Source organism: Rhinoderma darwinii, chromosome 13 (assembly GCF_050947455.1).
Source record: "Rhinoderma darwinii isolate aRhiDar2 chromosome 13, aRhiDar2.hap1, whole genome shotgun sequence".
Taxonomy (NCBI): domain Eukaryota; kingdom Metazoa; phylum Chordata; class Amphibia; order Anura; family Rhinodermatidae; genus Rhinoderma; species Rhinoderma darwinii.
Window position 1 is genome coordinate 27,695,238 of NC_134699.1, and position 24,446 is coordinate 27,719,683.

At 40.4% G+C, this 24,446-nt stretch overlaps 1 non-coding gene across 1 annotated transcript; it reads right to left on the reverse strand.

Annotated features, from left to right (window-relative positions):
• Nucleotides 1-15,857: 15,857 nt before the first annotated feature.
• Nucleotides 15,858-15,929, reverse strand: TRNAC-GCA (transfer RNA cysteine (anticodon GCA)). Its single transcript has one exon. It is a non-coding gene; the product is annotated as a tRNA-Cys (tRNA).
• Between the last annotated feature and the right edge of the window lie 8,517 nt (nt 15,930-24,446).

A 24,446-nucleotide genomic window follows, 5' to 3' on the forward strand; every position in this document is an offset into this window, starting at 1 on the left:
ATCTATAGGAAGTGTCGTACATGTAATTTCGGTGTATGTTTGGAGTGTATCTATAGGATGGGAAAGGTTACCGTCGCACCGGGCCCTGGAGCCTGTGAGCACCAAAGAGAACTTTGCCCTATGAAAAGACCAGTACCTAAATGCTTCACATTTGGAGGCTTTTTAATATATTATGGCAGTTTTTATCCTTAAATGTGCACCGATTTTTTAACATATTTTGGATTAAAATGTGGTCCTTAAATGTGTATCTTTGGGACCTAAGCAACAGGGAGATTTGGTTAACTTACATACACACAGTGCCTCAGATCCACACTTAGGGGCCGAAAAGCTACATAAATGATATTCGGCTCCGTTCCCATCTGCGTTGAAGGCTCCGTTAGGAGCCTCCATCACAGATTCCGTCAAAAAGGCTGGACAAATAGTGCATCACACTATTTTTTCCAGTAACATGACGGAAACCCGATGGACCCTATTAAATTTAATGCGGTCTGTTGGCCGCTGTTGTTTCCTGTCATGTGACGTATCACTCACAGTGTTGAAGTCCGTCGTTCTGCTCCTATGAATGAACAGAAAAGCTAAATTCTTAGTGCAGATGTAAACTGAGCTTTAAATAATATAAAAATTAGAGCACATTCAGAGTTCGGGTATATGAGCTATGTCTATCGGATGGTTCAGAAACTATATAGATGTTCAAGTTCTGAAACAGTCATCATCCCATCGTAAAAGCAATTCACTTTTATTCCCATGTTGACAATTGTTTGATACAAGATAAAATATACCTGCTTTTTAACGTGAAGTTCTTCCCCTTACAAGTGGGAGCATTTTGGATAACAGCAGCGTCATGATACCGGTCAGTGCATTGAAAAATAATTTCTGCTCTCGCCATTCACACAATACAGGCTGCCATACATGCTCCTTTGGTCTGCTAGGTGGAAAGCACTGTGGTTTATTTATTAGCACTGTCGGCTTGCAGCACTGAGGCACATCAATGTACAATATAGGCCCACAGACTGTGTCCTTTCTGCTGCAGCTCCTCCCTCTCCTTGTCATATCTTGTATAGGCAGATTCTTCTGTTTCCCTGCCTCCTTCTCTCTAGGCGAAGCTTTACAAATGCCCCTTATTACATATTTTTTTTGAGGGAGAGCCCATCCTTATATAATTTAAGAAGAGGGAGAGCCGCAGCTTACACACAGTGAGAGGGTGAGCAGGAGAGGGGTGAGCTCAACGCTGTATCTAAGCAGTGCTGTATGCAGGCTCTCTCTTCATCTAAGCAAACTCCTGGCTCTCCTGTGCATTTTCTATTGGCTAAAGGCAGTTGGAGAGCGGAACTGAGCATGTGCAACCTCCCCCATTCAGCTCAGTAGGAGGACACTCACATTACTTTACAGATTGATGTAAAGGAAATATCTCGCAACTGGACCATTTTTGTAATATAAGGTAAAATACAAAACTAGTTCATTTTTAATACTGAATTATATTGCAACAGCATTTAGTACTGGGACAACCCCTTTATGTTTTAATCTAGGTTAAACCTCTATGTCTGTATGTGGCTTCAATATAAATAAATTTCAGTGTATGAACAATAAATGTAGAATCGGATCAGCGATAAAGCTGAGATGACTCACAGACCCAATAATTAGTGACGTTCCAAGCTAGATGTGTAAATCTTGTTTCTATCACAAACAAACAAGCTTTTTACTATTCACAGTGATATGTCCAAATCTGATTCCCCAACGTCTGTATACATTCACCAGCAAAGTCATATGCAGAGACACACACAGAAGATTAATGTGACCGCTGACTGCAGTACTGCTGGCTTTCATTAGAATTTTGCATTAAAATTATCATCTGGCCACATTATACTGAAGAAATTACAGCTTCTGACAACAGCATATATTAGGCATTCCAAAAATATAAGAAACCCATCAGAAAGGTGTGTTGTACTCAGAATGTTTGGTAAATTCAGTTTTTTACCATGTATTTTACCCTGTCTTCTGGAGTAAGGCCTCATGCACGTGACCGTAATTTTATCTGCAATTAAGGATCCGTAATTGCGGATAAAAATACTGATCCATTTATTACTATCGGCCATGGACACCTTCCTGTATATTTACGGTTGTGTGTCTGGGTTGTAGAAATGACCCGCAAAAAATAGGACATGTCCTATTTTTTGCATTTACGAACCGTGCTCCTATACTTTTTAATGTGAGCACGGCCCGTAAATATGGCACAGCCATTTGCATGAGGCCTAATATGGCAATTTTAATTTGTTAAACATGATAAAATGTGCAAATATTTTGATAAACCTAAAACAACTAAATGGGCCAGCATTGCAAAAATATATAATTGTAGATGCACTAGACCTGGAAACCAAATAAGACTGCTGAAGACGTAACTTAAAGAGAACCTTTCACCTGCCCATACATGTGCAGCTGAGTGCAACATGTAATGGGCAGGGCTGCACAAACCCTGGAGCAATTTAAAAAATGTTCCTACCCTCCACCGTTATTTATATATCGGTGCCGTTATATTTGGCGCCCGACATTTAAATGACCACCTGAACTGTCAATGGGGCGTGTAATGGCAAGGGAGGGTGTGACCTCGCTGTGAAACTGTCCAATCAGCTACGGACAGTGCCACAGCAGGAGCTGGAGAGAGGAGAGCATGTGCGCGCGCACGTGCAGCTCGGAGCTGCGCGCGGATGCACGCGCACACTCTCACTCACTCTTCAGCTCTTGGCAGACAAGGACAAGTCTGTGTGGTCTCTCGCACAAAAACGGTTACAGGGTCAGACTACACAAAGGTTTCTTTGTAGTCTGTAACCATGGAGACATATAGGCCGGCATAGGAGCTGTACATGCACAAAACAGCAGGATATTTTCACCTAAGTTGCTTCATTTTCCATTTAGATGCTTGTACTAGAGCAATAAAAAGGGTTGCAAGGGTAGATATAGCCTTTCAATTTCTCATACATAAGTGTGTGTGTTTATATATACATATATATATATATATATATATATATATATATATATATATATATATATATATATACATATATATATCCTAGAAGTGCTCTTATAAATTATACTGGAGAATTTGGAGTTATTGTGTATTTAAAGCACAACAACGGGGAGCACAAGAGTTAAACATACAAATTGCATCATGGAGATAATGATCCAGTTCAACTTTTTGTGTTCATTATCTAATTAAGGCCTTACGTTGGAAAAAAAAAAAATGCTGGAAAAACAATGACTAGATCATTATCTCTGGAATGACGTCTTTGGTAGACAGAAGTGGGTATGAATATGTTCCCAGGCATAATTGTACAAAGCTTCTGTTACTCATTTAAAGTACTACCATATACTGTATATAATGTATGCCGCCTACAAAAGAAGAATGCAAATACTATACACTGTGACATTTACATACCTTGACAGAGGAAGTAATTCAATGATGTCTTTTCATCACTCCCATGCTATTGACGGATTCACATTTTAATTAGACTATAGATATATTACTGTATATGAGCTATTGCAATGTGCTTGATAAGAGGTAAACATAAATTACTTATAACTACATATTACTTAGAATTGTGATCACATTGCTCCATTCCTAATTTTGCTTGTTATACTAATATTTGCTCATTGATGATCTCTTGGATATCTGTCCAGAGCAGGTTATTAGTATGGTGTCCATATATATGTTTGATTCATTCTAACCAACTCTACACTGTACTTGTCTCTTATTCTGACTGCAACTGTTTCTCCTAAAAATAAAATAAAAAGTAGAACTTGTAACTAAATATATATTAAGGTCCCTTTACATGGAACAAACTTTTCAAACCAGTGATTATGATCATAAAAGCAATTGCAGAGGACCTGATTGGAAACGCCACCTTGCCAGGTTAGGATGGTCAGGCCAATGTCTATTGCAAATTAAACTACGAGCGGCATTTACATTTACCAATCGTACCGCAAATAACACTCAAGAATAAAGAAAAATGCGGACCGATGTGGTGATGTTTTATTAATAAACCCCTTCAAATCTCTTAAAAGTGTTGTCCACAGACGGACAACTGATGGCCTAACCACAGGATAGGTCATCAGTATATGATCGGTCTGGGTCCGACAGCTGATCGGTACGGGGTCCGGGAGTCAGACCCTCACCAATCATATGCGGACGATCTAGCCTGTGGATAGGTCATCAGTTGTCCGTGCGTGGACGACTCCTTTAAAATATCATTATAGCAGCTGGAGATCTGTTTGTCTAATACAGAGCTCTAAATCACCCGCATAGAAGATAGAATTATAGCTACGTGCAGCCACCACAAGAGGGAGCTTAGGAGCTTCCTGCATACTGTATTATTGAATTCAATGGATAAACAGAATGCAGTTAGCACCAGAGGTCCCTCTAGTGGTGGCTGTAGGCAGACATAACTTTATAGTTTAGTTGCCCATTAGCAATTTCGCTCTTGTTTATAGCCAGTTTAAAGGGAATATGTCCACTAACAGTGTCCAGATAGGACAGCCCCTTTAATTTAAAAGGTACCATACCTGGGGTTTAAGCTTACCTGTTCCATAAAACCTTACTATATCCCACAGTATTGATACATTATAAACTATAATATTTTATCGGATTCCTAAAACTAAATGACAAACAAAATTGTTATTAATGGAACTAATGAGCAAAGTAAAACTACTCACTACATTGTTAAAGAAGATTTGTGTTTTGTGTCAACCCACGCTCTTGGAGCATTTCTGTTTAGTCTAGTCCAATAATGTGTGATATATTCGTATAGATCTTTCTGACTGTGGGTTTAATTAATAGAATAAAGTTTGGATCTATTTATATACTAGTAATTGTTTTATTTTATATCACCGTATCAAAGCTCCTAGGGCCTGTTCACATCAGCGTCAGGCTCCATATGTTCATGGGTTCCGTTCGATCTTTCTCTCGGAGGAACTGATGAACGGAAAGACAAACGGAAAGCATAGCTTCCGTTTGCATTACCATTGATTTCAATGGTAATGCTTCTGTTGCAATTGGTTTCTGTTTGTCTCCATTCCGTAAAGTTTCCGTTTTTTTAGCGGAAACAATAGCGTAGTCGATCTAACAATCAGAGCGGTGTCTTCTAACGTTCCCAGCACCTGTGTGTCCATCACATGACCATGGACAGAATTTTATTTGGAAGTAATCAATGAAAGTTCCTACTGAATAACAATAGGCACAGATCTTGAAAACTGTGAGGAATTAATACAGAAAGTATATGGGAAAATTGTATACCTTTTAATTATACAAAAAATAACATTAAAGAGACTCTGTCACCACATTATAAGTGCCCTATCTCCTATATAAGGAGATCGGCGCTGTAATGTAGGTGGCAGTATTGCTTTTTATTTAAAAAAACGATATTTTTTCACAACGTTAGGAGCGATTTTGGTTTATGCTAATGAGCTTTCTTAATGCCCAAGTGGGCGTACTTTTACTTTCGACCAAGTGGGCGTTGTACAGAGGAGTGCATGACGCTGACCAATCGGCATCATGCACTCCTCTCCATTCATTTACACTGCACTAGCGATATAGATATATCACTATGTGCAGCTTCATACACAAGCCCTAACATTACTACAGTGTCCTGATAATGAATACACATGAAATCCAGCCTGGACGTCATGTGTACTCAGAATCCTGACACTTCTGAATCTTTTTTTGTAAAATTCCGGCAAGTGAAACCAAATCTCGCGAGATCACGGCGGCCCCATGGAACTCATTGGATCAGGTTTTTTTACGGTTGTTTTACAGGAATCAATCCTTGTGACGGCCGTTAAAAACTGATCCTGGCCAAGAGGAATCTCAGGGCACAGCGCTACTTTAAGCACTGTGTTCGGGGAAGCCGTTTACGTCACTGTTCATATATGGACAGTGATGTTAGGGTTTTCAACTATGGAGTACCTGGCCAGAGCATCGCAAGCTCTCTGGCCGGGGACTCCTGTCTTGGGAAAGTCCACACACATCCCCCTGTAGATAGCGCCACATTCCTCCCCCTGTAGATTGCGCCACACACACACCACCAGGTAGATGGCGCCATTGGGCCTCCCTCTAGGAGCGTAAACCCCAGCCAGAGCGTTGCCGACGCTCTGGCCAGGGATTCCACTTCTGGCCAGAAGAAGTATATGGAGAGTGACGTCAGGCGTTTTTGGTAGTATCTAAGGGGGGGGGGGGTGGCACTACATGGTAACTATCTAAAGGGGACGCTGGCGCTATTTACATAGCACTGTGTGTGGCACTATCTAAATGGGCACTGTGGCAACTGCTTTAAATCATGTATGGCTTTAAAATGTTTTTCTGCTCTTACATAATAAAGCAGAGCATTGTGCACTTCTCTCAACATCAAGCGCCCGCCTTCCCCTCGGTGTCCTGAACTCATTCTCACAGCACTGTACATTAAATGTACTACATATACATATGAATATGCATTGTTCAGAGTATTCATATGTACATTTAACCTGTAGCAGGCACTCTTACCCCAGGGGCTGCCTATAGACATAGACCTACTGTGTGTTTTCGTAAATTTCGGCCCTGTCTATAAGTGTATGTTTTCTATTATTTAGAGATACAAGGTTGATTTGGGGTCATTGGGGGAGAGGTAAATGTATATTTTTTTATATAAAACTGGAAGGAATAAAACATTTAAAATCAAATGCATAACACACACAAACAAACAAACAAACATGCACTAGCTTAAAGAGGTTGTCCGGGCACAGAGCGGTTTTTCATACTGATGACCTATCCACTGGATAGGTCATCAGTATATGATCTTGGGGGTCCGACACCCTGACCCAGCAGCGATCAGCTGTTCTGACTGCCACCGAGCACTGAATATTGTCCTGTGGCCGGTGTCTGAAGCAGATGGCTCCTTGTTAACGCTAACGGTTTTAGTACAGAAGCCGTGCTGCAGCTCTGCTACTATACAACTGTAGCATGGCTGCAGCATGGCTGCTTCCGACACCAGCCCCAGCATACCATCTGGTGTCCAGAGGCAGCCGGAACAGCCGATCGGTGTGAGGTACCAGTGTTGGACCCCCACGATCATATACCCCTTTAAATGTACATCAATAACAGGCAAATAAATCCTCCAATCTGAAAAATCAATTTACTGATTGTGTTCGGACTGGGGCATAGCTAAAGACTCATGGACCCTGGTGCAAGAAATCAGCTTGGGCCCCCCTACCCCACCCCAACACCACAAGGCCCCTGCCCGCGCCTATGCCCAGCCGTCTTGCCCAACAGCCCCCATGGATGCCCACACAGTATAATGCCCACCATTGCTGCCCCACACCGTATAATGCTCGCCGTAGCTGCCCCCATAGAGTATAATGCTCCCCGTAACTGCCCCATACAGTATAATACTCCCATAGCTGCCCTCATACAGTATAATACTCCCATAGATGACCCCACACAGTATAATGCCTCCCATAAAGTATAATGCTCCCATACAGTATAATACCCCCATAGCTGCCCCATACAGTATAATGCCCCCTATAGCAGCCCAACACATTATAATGCCCCCATAAATGTCCCCATATAGTATAATGCCCCAATACCTGCCACAATATAAGTATAATGCCCCCATAGCTGAGCCCATACATTGTAATGCTCCATAGCAGACCCCATACAGTATAATGCACCCATAGTAGACCCCATACAGTATAATGCCACTCATAGCTGCCCAACACAGTATAATGTCCCCCATAAATGTCCCCATACAGTATAATGCCCCCATAGCAGCCCCATACAATATAATGCCCCCATAGCAGCCCCATACAATATAATGCCCCTCATAGCTGCCCCACACAGTATAATGCCCCCCTTAGCTGCCCCCCATAGTGTAATGCCCCCATAGCTGCCCCACACACAGTGTAATGCCCCCATAGCTGTCCCCCCACAGTGTAATGCCCCCATAGCTGGCACCATATCTGCCCCCCATACAGTATAATGCCCCCATACCTATCGCCCTACAGTGTAATGCCCCCATAGCTGCCACAATATCAGCCCCCCTATACAGTATAATGCCCCCATAGCAGACCCCATACAGTATAATGCCCTTATACTTGCCCAAAACAGTATAATGCCCCTCATAGCTGCCACCATATCAGCCCCCCTCAGCTCCTTGCTCCTGCATTAAATTCAACTGTATCTGTGTCCTGAGGGCGCACATACAGTTGGAACTGGGACCTCGGTGAGTGGTTTGCGACCCCCCCTTTGTAATGTATTGTATCGTGCAGTTTGTGTTTGTGGTGAAGAGAGGATAGGGGCCTGTAATTTAAAGCCCCCCCCCCCCTCTCCTCTCTCCACCGCAAACACAGTCAGTACAACACAACACACATACATTACGGGCCCCCTCTGCAGCTCACCTCGAGTCCTTCATGCTCTTCCACACTGGCTATTCCACAGTGGCTGGAACGCCCCTCACGTGACGTCACGGTCACATAGTACACTGAGTGTTCCATGTGACCGTGACGTCTAAAGGAGCACATCCCGTAACCAGGAAGTGCCGGCGTCATGTCACAAAGAATTAGCACTAGCGCGCTGTGTGGCAATGGGGGCCCTGTTGGCCCCCATGCTTACGGGCCCAGTCACAAGTGCAACCACTGCGACCTCTATAGCTCTATGTTCGGAAGTATTTGAACATCTCAGCCATGCCATGAAGTTATTAACAGATAATCAGAATAAGCTATGGAATATAGACAGATGTATATTTAATCACCATATTAAATGGTTTTGAATCAACACTGATTGAAAATGCTCTAAAATTGGAAATGGACATAACACCTTGAACACTGGTTTTAACACGCTAAGCTGATGAGAAATCCTCAATGACTCGTGTAATTATGTAATTATGTAATACAAGCCTAATAAACCGAATGATTTGTCTTTGACACAACTTTTATTTATTTCATTTCACCCAGCATGTCTTTAATAAAACCAAGGTAACTCATTATCATCAATTTGTTATTAACACTTCGCTTAAACAGGAGAGCTAATATGTATCTTGTAACACGGTTAGTTTAGTTACAATACGTAATATCAATAGTCACTTTGTGCATCAAATGGCTGGAGGGTCAGATGGTTTTTAAGATTTTTTTTAAGTCGTTAGAACAATGGAATATTGGAAGTTTCAGCTTTTTTATTAAATAGAATAGGGTGGTCTTTATTGGTCTCCATTACCGCAAATAGAAAGGAGTGTAGACAGGTCATTCCGGTCGTGCAACGTTTGGTCTCCATTATAGGTAGGTGAAGTTTCTCCAACACTTATGTGACAATGTCATGATCTTATCTAATCAAAAAAGTTGAGTTCTTAAACATTATGAAGTTCTAGGATTTGCTACAGTGCGTGGATCAACCCATACCCAAGACATTGTTGGTCAAATTATGAACCTAGGGAAGTTTAGTTTAGGGGGAAGCAAAGAAATTGCATTTTAGTTTTTAATTTGATTTATTTTCTTTCTGTCTGTCTGTCTATGTGGGTGTCAAGTAAAAGCAGTTAGGGTCCTTTTACACCAACCAATATGGGCCGTAAAAACGAGCGGCGATCAACGAGGCAGCTCGTTGATCGGCGCTCGTTTGCTCCTTTCACAAGGAGCTATGATCAGTAATGTATGGGGACGAGCACTTGTTACTACGATCGGTCTTCCCCAAGCATTTCCATCATATTTGCAGCACGTGTTTAGGCAGGGAGGTGTGCTGCCGACAATGATAATGTTTCATGCTGCATATACGATACGTTCAGCCGATGAACACTTGTTTGCACAATCATTGGCCCATGTAAAAGGGCCTTTACAGTGCATCTCAGCCCTAATTCTAATCCAAACTGCCATTCCAAGGTTTTTTGGTTTTTTTTCGTTAACCAGTTAGTGACCGCCAATACGCCTTTTCACGGCGGCCACTAATGGACTTTATTCTGGTGCATACGCCTTTTCATGGCGCTGCATCAGAATAAATCTGCGGTGCCGGGAGCAGTTAAAACTCCCTGTTCTCAGCTACCAGAGGTAGCTATTTTATAGACGCTAGATGACTAGAGGTGCAATTTAACGTTAATGGGAGTTCAAAGATGAGTACCAAGGGTAATCTACATTGAGGTAATGTTACGACCGTCAGGTTGTGGACCCACTGGGCTACTCCACCAGTTTGGCTTAGTGCCACCTCTAAGGGCGATATCTAAGTAGCTTCCCCGGTCTTCACCCTTTAACCCCTATGTATGGATCTGTTATTCGCTGCAGGGAGGCTACCAGGTCGCTACCTCTTGAGGTGGTCCCAGCCGAGTAGCTGCTGACCCAGCAGACCAGGATCAGGCACTAGCGAATGGTACCTAGATGGATGGAAACAGTTGGAGGCAGATTGGCAGCGGGCAGCTGGATAACAGATCGCTGGACACAGGTGGATAGCAGATGACTGGACACAGGCAGGAAGTGGGTAGCTGGACACGGGCAGGTAGCGGGTAGCTGGACACAGGCAGGTAGCGGGTAGCTGGACACAGGCAGGTAGCGGGTAGCTGGACACTGGCTGATAACAGAAAGCTGGATACAGGCTGGAAGCGGATAATTGGATACAGGCTGACAACAGATATCAATAGCGGACTAGAATCAGATGCACAGGATACAACTAGGTTGTTCCAATGTTGCTCAGGCACCAGGTGGATTGTAGAGGTGCCTTAAATTGTCCTTGGGCAACAGGGATTGGATATCGGAATATTCAAGAGGTGGCCAGAGTGTGTGCGCGGGACATAGCGGCTGCGAGTTGAGGAACACAGGCGGCCTGGGAAAGAGGCAGGACCCGGCCATCGGAGAAGCAACAATACTCGGCGGCGGGGACCGCTGGCAGGAGTGGAACCCACCACAGGCGTTACAGGTAGACATGGTCACGTGCAAACCCTTGGAACTAGATGCAAATCCTACCTCATAGGGTTTCCATTCATTTCAAAGAAAATTGTCAGTTTTTTAAGATGACACATAATTGAGTTATGCTACAAGACAATGATCCATACCCAGGAAGCAAATCTACATCTAAATGGTTGAAAAGCAACAAAGTTAAAAGTTTGGGATTGGCATAAACAGTCCTGTATAACTCCAATACAGAAGTGTTAGGACCTGAACAAATAATTCACATATGAAAACTTACCAATGCATCTGAATTACATCAGTTCTGCAAAGAAGAGCGGTCTAACTTAGAGCTGTGTTATGCGTTTTCTATGTTTCCCTTATACTAATAATGCATTTTTTTTAATGATCAGACACAATTTGGTGTGCCATACTGTATGTAAGAGTAGATATCCAAAAAATACTTATTTTTACATCACAGTATTATTGATGCCTTTAATGTTCTCAGTTTCCAAAATTAGCTGTTGCTTGCTACTACCCAGAATTCTTTGAAGTTGTTCGGTTAATGGGAAGGGCTTACCCCCTCACTACATTAAAATGGAAATGACTAATTTTGATCAATATAAGGAATAAGGCTTTTAATTAACTCCTTTATACGCTATATTATGTATCACAGGAGTCATTGGGTATTGCTGCTGTGACACATACTTGAAAAGTCTTGTCATCTAGAGAAAGACACTAATTAAAAGCTTTCTATTCTGTTTCAGCTACAAAAAGTCCATCAAACCTATTCACACAATTGTGGTGAACATGTACTAGAAGAAAAGTGCAATAAATTGAAAAAAAAAAATCGATTGGCTAGCCTTATAACATAATAACACTGCATTGGCTAGTTTGCAATGTGGAAATTATCATTTATTCTGCTCTAAAGTTGGACATAGAATATATATGATATTCGAACTCAGGCAACATCCTAAATCTTCCTCATTAAAGGGGTTGTCTACTTTGCCAAAAAGGGTCCCCTGGCAAAAAGCAGATCACAGGGGTCCTGCTGTTGGGACCTCCAGGGATCAGCTGTAATTTTTGGGGAACCTGGCAGCAACTGTTCTGTTCCCCTGCAGCACCACCGCTGGGGAACTCAAGTATTACATCGTTCCCATTGAAGTCAATAGGCTGTCTGTATAATGCATGGACATGTCGGGTCCTCAAGAGCAAGAGACGCTCTTTGTAGTAGATATCGCCTCTGGCTAATAGATTAGGGTCCTCAATTAGGGACAACACCTTTGACATGCAATTACGGATGTGTCCAGCCTCCAGTATCACTTATCTTGGACAATACAATAGGGATTCCTGTTAAAATGAAACATGACAGGTTGATTTTTCCCTCTGACAGCTCCACAATCAATAGATTGACAGTGATCTCTTGACAATCCAATGGATAAGGCCAGTTGGAAGTGGAAATACTGCTGTTTTCTTATAATTTCACAATTTCTGATGGATAATCTCAATTTTCAAGGCTAAAGTGGTATGTCAAAAATGGTACATCGACCATTTTATGGATTATAAGTAATATAATACATTTCTTAGCCTATTTTTCACAGATTCTGAGTTACAGCCAGTATAAAATCCTATATCTGCTTTCACGATTCTGTTGGTCGTCATTGGAAACAGTCAACATGCTTGTTGTCAGACATATCCTTAAAGCGACTGTCAGGGGAGATTGTCACTTTCAATATGATGTCAGGGTTGGAAAACTATATTCAGCCCTCACACTCTTTCTTTCTAAAAAATACTATTGTGATGCCAGCAGTGGTCAAGTCGCTGTGACTTTAGGACAACTACTTCCTCCCAGTGGCGGTTAGAAGAGGAGCTGCATGGAAAAAGAGGACAGGCAAGTATTCCTTTTCTACATTTTTAACTCAGAATAACTGTCCAGGTTATATGATGGAGAGACAGGACATCATTGCAGCATAATTTTTTTTTTAAAAAGGCGGTGACGGACTCTGAATATGTGGCGTGGGCATTTTAAAAGGTAAGCACAGTACCTTTATTATTTTAAGGTGTTTGGAGGATTCTGCATGTTTTATTATATAGCTCAGACAACCCCTATGTGTTTATGACTGGCAGGAAACAGATTTATATGGGAGTTCTGCATTGTCTCGAACACAAATTCTACTGGAAATAGAGTCAAATTTGCTATATCAAGTGTAGATGAATAAAATAATATTTTCTAGATCCCCATCCCTGTATTTTTCAGACTCTGTGGACTTTAGAAGACACATAAAATAAGGCAAGACTGATCTGACGGACTAAAAAAAAAAAAAACAGGTGTATCCCCCTCCTTCCACTCCCTCCCACCTCTGTCCTTATTGCATCCTCCAAGTTACTGACTGAGGAATATATAAAGGGATGAACTGCAGACCCTCTGAGATCTCACAAGTTCCCTCTGGAATAAAAGAGAACTGCAGGTGGGTAACTCATAAATCTTTTATTTGCTAGAAATCCTTGTACAGATATATAAATTAGATGGAAATGGAAGAGACACAGTCGTATTATGTCAGTAATGCTATGTGTGGGCAAATTGTGCAATATGTATTTAGCCTTGCAATTTATAGAAGTACACAATTATTATTATTTTATTATTATTCCAATCTAATTAATTGTTTTTTCCCTACCCTGATTTTTAAAAAAAAGACAAAAAAAATTAATTATTTTTGTAATTCTTAAATTGTAACTTAGGAGCCAAAGAACAATTTATAATTTACAAATTACTTTACTCACTAAATTGATGTATTTTTTGTTTATTAACTATAGGTACAATAAAGAGTTCATTTGATTTATAAGCATACAAATGCATCTTATAAAAAGTTATGCAAACAAAGTTATATCCATCGATTTATAAAGCTGCAGCTAAAATATTGCAATGATTTTTTTCTGGTTGACCATTATACAGTGCGAGTTTTATACCAATGTGTACAGTTAACAATCTGTGATAAGAAGAGCAGCATGACAGCTGTCAAATACTAGTATTGGATTTGGTATTAAAAGTATTTGCGGATAGGCTCTATTCTCACTTGTGTTATGGGCTTTCTGTCAGGGTTTCGGTATCTGCAGCGCTATTCTTGCAGTCAAAAATACCAGAACATAAACCTGATCATAAGTATAAATTGTGAAATATCTTCATTTGCCATACAATGGGGCTGTGTGGGAAGGAAATAGACAAGTCTGTGTAGGGTGAAATGGCAGACTGTTCTATAGCAGAAAGAGTTTCTATGATCACATTAGTTGTGTGTGCATGTAGACATACTGTAATGTTGCTCACCCATACAGGCAGTCAAGTTGTTTCCCCATATTAAGTGGTTCTTCGTTCCATTCAAATCAATGGTAATGAAACGGAAGCGAAAGTTTCCGTTCTCTGATTCCTCTGACGAAAAGGTCGATGAACGTCACCCGAACGCTAATGTGAGCAAGCCCTAATCCTGGTCAACCTTTCATGTCCATCACTAATGTTAGGCTTGTTGCATCAAAGCCTTGGTCAGTAATGTAAATCGCTGTTTCACACAGGTGAGAAGCTGCAAAATGAATCCCTCCATCCTGGGAATATTTTGTCTGATGTTATGTGTCCAGAGTCGATCTCTCCATAATGAGCGACTAAATGCATTGGATTTGTCAGAAAACAGAGACCTGGTAAGTGTATTTGGATCAAACTAATGATAAATGACTCTAATATTCTATGTTTAGTATTATCTAGTAAATTATTTCCTTTACATCTGTTATATGCTTTCTACAGGCCACATATGATCCATTTCACAATCTTCAGTATATGGGTAACATATGACATTTTGCCTAATTCTGGAGACAGAAGGGTTCCATAGTTTTACTAGATAAAAGTTTAAAAAAACAAACTCAGTTTGCTTGAGTTTTAGGGAGATAAGTACAAGCCATAAAGGGTTTTTCCACCTAAGACTTTTATGGTATACTGACTAGATGTGCCATAAACATCTGATCTTGGTGGTTCGACCACTTTGTAGTTTGCATATCTAGCATTAACTTCTGCTGTAACTTCCATGCCATGGGCAACTGGCATCTCCATTCTTGGAAATGTTGGGGGTCCCAGCAGTTGGGTGCCATTGGCCGTATCTCAACTCATCAAACTCTGGTTGAAAACCCCCTTTAAAGGTCCTGTCATGAGGTGTGAAGTTAGTTCTTTGCTACACTACCTTAATGATGGAAGCTGGGATAATATTTGGCCTAGACCCTATTGCATGCCCATGGGAAAATAGGACAGCCATCAACCCTCCCTCTTGCTCTGTGGGCAGGTGTGCCTCATGGATGCTGTGTTTTTTTTTGCGGTTCTGCATTTAAGCCCTGCGCAATACAGAATGATCAGATGGAAACTGTGAATTTTTTTGTTAAATATTTTTGTATATTATAAAAGGGTAGGACTTGGAATACCATACTCATTCTGGATACAGTTGATCTAGCAAACCACAAAATCTTATGTCAATGTGGTCATTATGAGTGTGTGTTTAAATCATGCATGGCATTATGGGTAAGTTATTATAATTATTTTTTACGTTAAAATGTTTCATGTAAAACAAATTCCGGGTCGGTAACTCCACATACACCGTTAATAAAACAGAAACCAAGACCTGGTTCCCCTTCCATCGTCATTGCCACCTCTTGTCCCAGCCATCCACTGCTTCCAAATTTTTGGTGATATCAATAAAAAAAACTTAAATCAAGAAGAAAGCAGCACTGTGTATTAAAAGAGAACCGGGTGCCAGTCCTTCAACACCGATCCAGTATCCAAACAGGGTATATACTAAGCAAAAAATGGCAGCACTCCGGCATGGTTAGTGAAAAAGCAAGTGGACTTCATTTACCTCTGCAATGTTTCAGCCCAGTTCAATGGGGCTTTCTCAAGATAAAAAATGTCATGTCAACGATTGTAATAAATTACAAATTCAGAAAAATGAAGGGGGCACCCGGATTTGAACCAGGGACCTCTCGATCTGCAGTCGAATGCTCTACCACTGAGCTATACCCCCTTCCTGAATGTCCTGTTAAAAAAAACTTAGGTGTAACCAATCTGAGTCACCTGTGTATTTATTCAGCATTGTTTGCATTCACTGCGGACAGCATGGATGTTTCTCATAGGAAAACTACTGTGTGTAGTGACAAAATGCACAACCCTTTACAAATCATTTGGAGTATAATGTTCCTCTGTCCATTTTTCTCCTTAGTTGCTTATAGTATTGCAGCCTCAGGAGACATTGCTGATTGTCCTGCCTAAAGCTGGCCGTACAAGTAAGATGATTGGCCGGAATGCAGCCGATCAATCGTTCGTCGGATCGTTTGTATCGAACAATCCAACCAGCAACGTTACAGATGAAACTAGTAGATTTAGCACATAATAAAAAATACAAAAAGGCACATTGCAACGCGCTTGAGCAAAGAGGCTAATGATCGGCAGTAATAGGCCAATCATGCCATAGCCGACAATGTGCAAAAATTCTAACCTAACAGTTCACGTTTTCTGCAGACAGTAGATTGCCGTCACCCATCGCAAACGATCGTTCGCATGCAATTTTTTTAAACAATGCTGGCTAAAATGGTCAAAAATTATATTGTGTGGCAGAGGACAATGCCCCCAAATTATATCTACAGCAGCAGTCACACAGCGATACTGCCGATTGTAACTGTAGTAATGTCCTGTTTGTCAGTAAAGTCCTATTTAGAGAACAGTCACATGGTATTATCATGGCAACTGTGGCATGCACTTTAATAGGAGGCTGTGGTTGGCATTGATGGAGGCATTGTGGATGAGCATTTTTGGGCTATTAGTGGCTGACACTATACAGGCACTGTGGGAGTTGGCACAGTTTCAAGGCCATGTTTCATTTATAGTACTGGTCTCCTCACTTTTTGGGCACTTTCCAGGCTCAGGGCCTAGGTGCAATGGCAAATTTTGCACCTCATAAATTTTATTTATTTGTGTTCTTGCGTTCTACTGATTTTTTTTTCTTACTTTTACTTCTCTATGGGGGCTGCCATTTTTTTCTTCATCACTGTATGTGTCGATTAACAACACATACCAAGATGGAATACGGCACATACATCACCATAGAGAATGCGAACGGGAGCCGTTCCATTCACTGCAGCGTACGCCGTCTGTGTGGGAACGGCGCATGCGCCGCTCCCACACAGACCAAAATGTGGACCGGAAGCTGCTGCCGGACAGTCAGATGACGACTTCCGGCCACGGCTTCCGGCCATATGTTCAAGAAAGCGAAGGCGCAAGCAATAGGAGCGGAGGCGGCAGCAGCGGCAGGAGCAGGTAAGTCATGTTTGTGTATGTGATGTGTGTATTATGTTCGTGTATGTTAGTGTTATACTGTCTGATTACCACTGTATCTAATCCTCCTACACTGTGCATTCGCTCGGAAAATGGCGGCACACAGTGTAGGAGGTTTGAAGATTCAACCCCCTCCTTCTCCTGGCACTAGCCAGAATAAGGGAGGGGGTATTGTGTGAGGACACTAGAGCGAGTGTGTCTACCCCAAATTTGCAGCATAAAGCAATGAGGTTACTTTACCACATTAACCATGCTGCAATTTTGGGAACTGCTCCCTCTAGTGACCAGCACATGGAAATGTTATAAATTAGAATCTAATTTATAATATTTCCTGACTTGTGAAAAAATTAAAACAATGTGTAATCACTCAAATAATGATTGTTTAACTAAAAAAAATAAAATAATAATTTCTAGAGACACATTCCCTTTAAGGGCAAAAATTTAATACAAGCTCACAAAAGAGTGTGATGTAATCTTGTGAGTGTAAATAGTTAGAAGGAGAAGGGTGCATGGAGTAGAATTGAACAATGCAATTTTGCATCATTTCTGTTTGACGTTAGCTGTCCTGGCCTTAAATTGTAAATGATGCTGATGCTGATATCTAAAAAGATGCTGATATCGAATTTACAAAATGTAGTCACCTTAATCATTGTAAATGTACTTGCCTTCTTCATAGATGACTACATTCTTTATTTATGACTTACTCCTGGTCCTAGAAGTTTTAAATTTAAATGGTATGTCTGGTATCTTTGGCAATGGAATCCAAGAAGAAGTAACTTTCAGGCTACACTTAATGATAGCTAAACAAAAAAACAGCCATGTTTAATGAAAACTATTTCCCCTTTGAGGGCATGTGCATTTCCTTTTATGACTACAAATGCTGAAAAAGGTGTCTTCAAGAAAGATGCAAGATCCTTAATTTATTTTTCGCAGCTTACTCATGTCCCTTGCTTAATGAATGACTATGATATATTTAATGAGAAGACATCGACAGCTTATCATACTTGACTGCCCAATGGATCAACCAGGGTTATCCTGGTAGTTACCCAGATAGAAGAACATCTCCAAACCCTTTATTTTAATCCATTAGAGATGTTCTGGGCAAATCACAAGATTCTTTGTGTACTGGATGACACATGCCATGCTTCTAAGTAATGATATATAAGACTGAAATTAGAGATACACAGGTGGCTTTCTTCAAAAACAATTGAGTCATGAAGCCTTCCATACTTTCTTCAAAGTAAAGCCTCAACAAGCTGCGTATCGATCTTAATAACTTATTGTGTCATAAGTGGATGACATACGCAGGTCCTCTATGTATGAATGGCTAAGAGTAGGCCTGTCTAGTAGTTGCATATGTTTGAATGAGGTTTGCTGCTTGTATCGTGTATAAATCTGGTGTACCTGAAGAACTGGCACTCAAGGAGATCATACAAAGTATTGCACCATGCATAGCAGGACCAGTTAGATTGTACTACTTGGGGGCCGCCTTTAAATTTTGACATACAGTATATTACAAACTTAGAACACTTCTATTGATAAGTAATATATATATATATATATATATATATATATATATATATATATATATTTTTTTTTTTTTTAATATATATATAATAACCAATGTTTTCCTATCATAGTATTTTAGGACTTTTTTGTGGGGGTTTGATCACTAGGACCCCCACGATCCACCTAATGGACTCGTTTTACTCCTGTATGTACACTTAAGATATGTGTATGGCCAAATGGACGTACCAAGGGCGAGATTTCTCATAAGGCACATAGCCATGGGAGGTCCTGCTTTATGGGTGCTGTTAGAAGCACCAGTGACAACTCCGATCTTCATAGAACACTAAGCGGCTGTCAGATAGTGACAGGAGCATGTGGGAGGTGAGTACATGGGTATAGGGGGGAGTCCTTCTGTGACCAAGGAGTGAAGCACTCCTGTGACCAAGGGCCATGAGATCAGCTGTAGTCAAGGGGAGAATGGTGTAGGAAAGAAGCCTTGCTGTGACCACTGGGGAAGGGAGAAGCCCTGCTGTGACCACTGGGGGAGAAGCCTTGCTGTGACCAATGGGGAGGGGAGAAGCCCTGCTATGATGAAGTTCAAGAACATAATAATAAGGCAAACTATTCTTTTTCATTGCAGTTTTTAAGTGCATTGCAAGCATATTTCAGCAGAAGAGGTACGCATGTGGACAGAACAGCACCATCATATATTATCTTGTCCTCAAAACCTCGAAGAAGCAGAGATTCTTTTCTTGATGAAGACAGATTTTTAGAGACGCAAGTAAGTGCTGGTGGTTCCAAGAAGGACATTCAGTGGGTAAGTTGAGTTTTTAAAAGGAAACAAGCAATGAGATTATAAAGCCAGAGGCAATGCCAAAAAGAGTTCTTATGTTGCACTCCTGGGTAACAGTCGGTGTAACAGTCTATTCTAATCCGGGATTGCATTCACAATTCTGCATGCTCCTGAGCTCAACTCTTTTAGAAATCCCTGCTTGCTGAATGAGTAGAGTTGCTTTGGTGATATACACACTGGGAAGTGTAGTCTCTACACAAAGCACTGTACAGTAATATTATGTACAAAATCCAGTCCCAGAATGCAGTGCCACACAGGGACTTCTTTAATAGCAGCCCAGAAATCTGTTAGTGATGTCCATCTTGATAGTTGTGATTGTTTCCAGTGGTCATCGGCTTCTGAATACAGCTACATTTTATATGATGCAACTCAGGGCCAGTACTAGATATGTAAAGCAAATCATCTATTGATGATCAAAAGTGAACATATGCTTTAAATTCAAGACAACCTAACCCCTTTTATACAAGAAGCCTTCTCATCTGCTATTTTCAAACTTGTACTATATATAAGGGTAGTTTAAATCTCTATGGTGGGCTGCTATCTATCTATCTATCTATCTATCTATCTATCTATCTATCTATCTATCTAATCTATCTATCTAGAATTTATATTTGCATTATTGGATGGAATCTATGGATGTCTTGTGTTTGCTTCCAACATTGTCAGAAGTTAATTATTTGTGGCTCCATGCATATAACTCCACCATGTCAATGAGGCCTTAGACTGTTAGTGCTGCTGGAACCCTATAGTGTTATACAGCACTTGTAGTATTTCGGGTACTTGGACAGTCAGGCGGAGTGCCTCCTCTCCCCACTGGCCCCATATAAATAGCATTGCCTGTCTCTACCACATGTATCGCACTACCACGGGGCACACCAGAAAGTCAAATGGATCCTCTAGTCCCTCAGACGTTTTGTAAAGTTCCAATTGCAAGTGGTAATATCATTATGGTTAAATACTATGTACTGAGATAAACAAGATATCTATTCTTTTCTTTCAGTCACAAGAACATTTTTACTAATCAACATCAAAGAAGATCGAAATGGACCATAAAACGCTTATTTTTTCATTGCAGATTTTATTTATATTTTAAATTAATTAATTACAAATGCTAAATGGGACTTGTGTCCTATATAGTAGACATTATGTAATAAAGGTTCACTTGTAATTGATGCTGTATTAAGATATATCGTTTTATATGTTTAATGGATTTAGGATTAAAATATCATGTCGAATTAAATAAAATATCCCAATTAAATTACTCCAACACTATTATGACTTTCCTATAATTTAAGTTTAAGTCTTATTTTGATTTGTTTTATGCCTCATGTAATGCTTTACGGAACCATTATAGTTTGGCATCATTTTTATTTCAGATGTTGTCTAACGCATATGTTTTAGCAGCTGCATGAGTGAGAAAGTATAGCCGTATTGTGGCACAATTAAAAATTAGACCCATTAGGTTACTGGTTTAAACCACCGCGGCCTCCCATTCCGCACTCTGGGACAATAGTGTCTAGTGCTTTTTTGTCCTTTCCATTCCTTGCAAGACAGTAGGGTAATGTGACTCTCAGGATCAGTCCTCTCAACTAACTTTAGTCACAGCACAGGGATAATAAATACATTGACCAAAGTGAAGTAACAGCGAATGAATAATAGCCACAGTGATTGAACAAAACAGGGATAACAAACACAGTGATGTCACAGCACATGCATATTACATACTGTGAAGTCATAGGGAAAGTAAAAAGTGTATTGCACACAGTTTAGGAATAAAGCAAACAGTGATGTCACAGGACAGGGATAATGTTACAGAAACAAGATAATAAACATAATAGTATCACACCTAATAACCAGCGACAAATGTCACAGGAATGGGAATAATAAATACAGTCTTATAGTAGGATATATAAAAGGATACAGTGATGTCACACAGTCCTCGGATAATAAACAGTGATGTCACAGTAAAGAGAGAATAAACACTGTCATTCTCGTATGTGTTATGCCCTAGTGGTGGTGGTGATATTATAATATAAAGATCTGTAGAGTGGAATTGTAATATGCTCCAACTTGGTAAGTATATTACTACCAATTCTTTCTCAGAGAAAGTATAAAGTTCCCAGAAACGTGTCTACGAGTGCTGTCAACAGACTACAGATCCCATTTACAGCAATGGTTATTCTCCGAATAGACTACAAAAGCTTTTGTAAGCATAGGGGGGTTTCATTTTTCTACCTCTGCCCTGTTATCAGCTTTGTAAAGAAGCAAGGCTGATATAAAAAAACAAAAACATTTAAAGTAATTAAATCTGTAGGGGCCTGCCATAAAATGGAGTCATGTTGCCCAAAATGTTTGCTTACTGGCTAGATGTATGTGTCTGTGTATGCATGATAGCATGTTTGCTTGTATGCATATGTATGTGCATGCTTGTGTGTGTGTATATATGTGTGTAGCTGTATGTGATTTTAAATGTGTTTATGTATATATGATATCTGGTCAAAAGTATGTGGACACTTATATGAGCTTGTTGGATATCCCATCATACGCGTTAATATGGCGTTTGGCTTGAGAAGGACTGGCTCACAAACGTCATTCCAATTCATCTCAAAAGTGTTTGATAAGGTTGAGTTTAGGACTCTGTGCAGCCACTCGAGTTCCTCCACAACAAACTCCTCACACCATGTCTTTATGGCCCTCGCTTTGTGCACAGGGGCACAGTCATGATGGAACAGGAAAGGGCCTTCCCCAAAGTGTTGCCACAAACTTGAACGCTTACAATTGACTAAAATGTCTTTGCATGCTGTAGAATTAACATTACCTTTTACAGACAATACGTTGCTTATCTCAGACCCTGAAAGATAGAACCAGACCATTATCCCTCCTCCACCAAGTGTTACAATAAGCGGTATACATTCCGGTAGGAAACGTTTTCCTGGCATCGACAAAACCCTGATTCGTTCCTAAGCCTCCCAGATTGTACACATTTCCACTGCTCCAGAGACAAATGGCGACGTACTTTACACCACTCCAGACGACATTTGGTATTACACTTGGTGACCTTAGACTTGTGCGGCAGCTCTCAACTGACTTGTGACAGCCTAAGCCACGTTAAAAATCACTGAGCTCTTCAGTACGACGCATACTACTAGCAACGTTTGCCTATGGAGATTGCATGACTGTCTGCTTCATTTTATGTACCCCAAAACATACTTATAGGGAACTTAGATTATGAGCCCCAATGGGGACAGTAAGTGTGGACCTTTGTAGAGCGCTGCGGAATATGTTGGCGCTATATAAGTAACAGAAATAAATAAATATGTAGCTGTATGCAATGGATGTGGCTGAAACACCTGAAGGTAATAATTAGGAGGGGTGTCCACATACTTCTGGCTATATGGTGTATATGTGGCTTTATATATGTATATTTTAGTTATGTGAATGTATCTAGGTTCAGGCATGTATGGGCATTACTTACTATGGGTAGCCATGGTTATGTGTTAGGGTATGTTCACACGCAAAGTAAAAAATGGCTGAAAATTACAGAGTTGTTTTCAAGGGAAAACAGGCTCTGGTTTTCAGCCGTATTTGTAGCCGAAAAAGTTTTTTAGGCGTATTTTGGAGCCGTTCTTGGAGCTGTTTTTCAATTGATCCTATGAAAATCTGCTCCAAAAACGCCTCAAGAAGTGACATGCTATTTCTTTTTACGAGGACTTTTTATAATTCAGCAGAGAAAAAATACACCTCATGTGAACAGAGTATTTTAAATTGAAATCAATGGGAAACTGTTTGTAGGCTTATTTCAAGTGTATTTTGGAGTGTAAAACAAGGTTTTTCTGCTCCAAAATCAGCCTGAAAATATGCTGTGTGAACATACCCTTACAACTCCCTAGCAGGGACATACTAAAAAGAATGAAGAAAAAGAATGAAGAATATTAGTAATGGGCGAAAATATAAAAAAATATATAATGAGTTTTTTATGTTTCAAAAACATGGAATGAACAGATTTTCTTTGTAGTTAATGAGAAAATAAAAACAAATTCTATAGAAACAAATGTGTAAAAATGTTTCCTGTGCTTGATAAACCTGGAATGAACAGGATATTTGTGCCGTTTATAGTGGAATGAACACATATTCCATAGAAACAGATGTCTAATAATTTTCCTCTGCTTGATAGACCTGGACTTATGTATAGTTATTGGGAATGAACACATATTTCTAATAAAAAGGTACCACTGGATCCGTGAACTTCGTTTTGGTATGATAGTTCTTTATTTATGGTCTTAGTATTGTTCTTTTGTGAAAAAAAGTTTTCTCATCTATCTTATCTCTGCACATCCCAATGTTCTATGCTGGCCTTTGGTACAGAATGTGCAGATTTAAAGAGGCTGTCACCACATTATAAGTGCCCTATCTCCTACATAATCTGATCGGCGCTGTAATCTAGGTAACAGTGGTTTTTATTTTGAAAAACAATAATTTTTGAGAAAAGTTATGAACAATTTTAGATTTATGCTAATTCGTTTAATGCTCAACTGGGCATTTTTTTACTTTTTACTGAGTAGGCGTTGTAAAGACAAGTGCATGACCAATCAGTGACCAATCAGCGTCATACTCTTCTCTTCATACCAGCCCAGCTTCTTTCACTGCACAGCGCCCTCTTCAGGTCAGGCCACAGCATCTCCATAGGGTTATGGTTAGGGCTCTGATTCCAAAACACAAATCATCTTTTTTTTTTTCCAACATTCTTTAGTTGATTTACTTGTGTGCTTTGGGTCATAGTCTTGTTGCATCACCCCATGTCTCTACCTTGAGATCATGGACCGCCGCCCTTATATTCTCCTGCAAAAT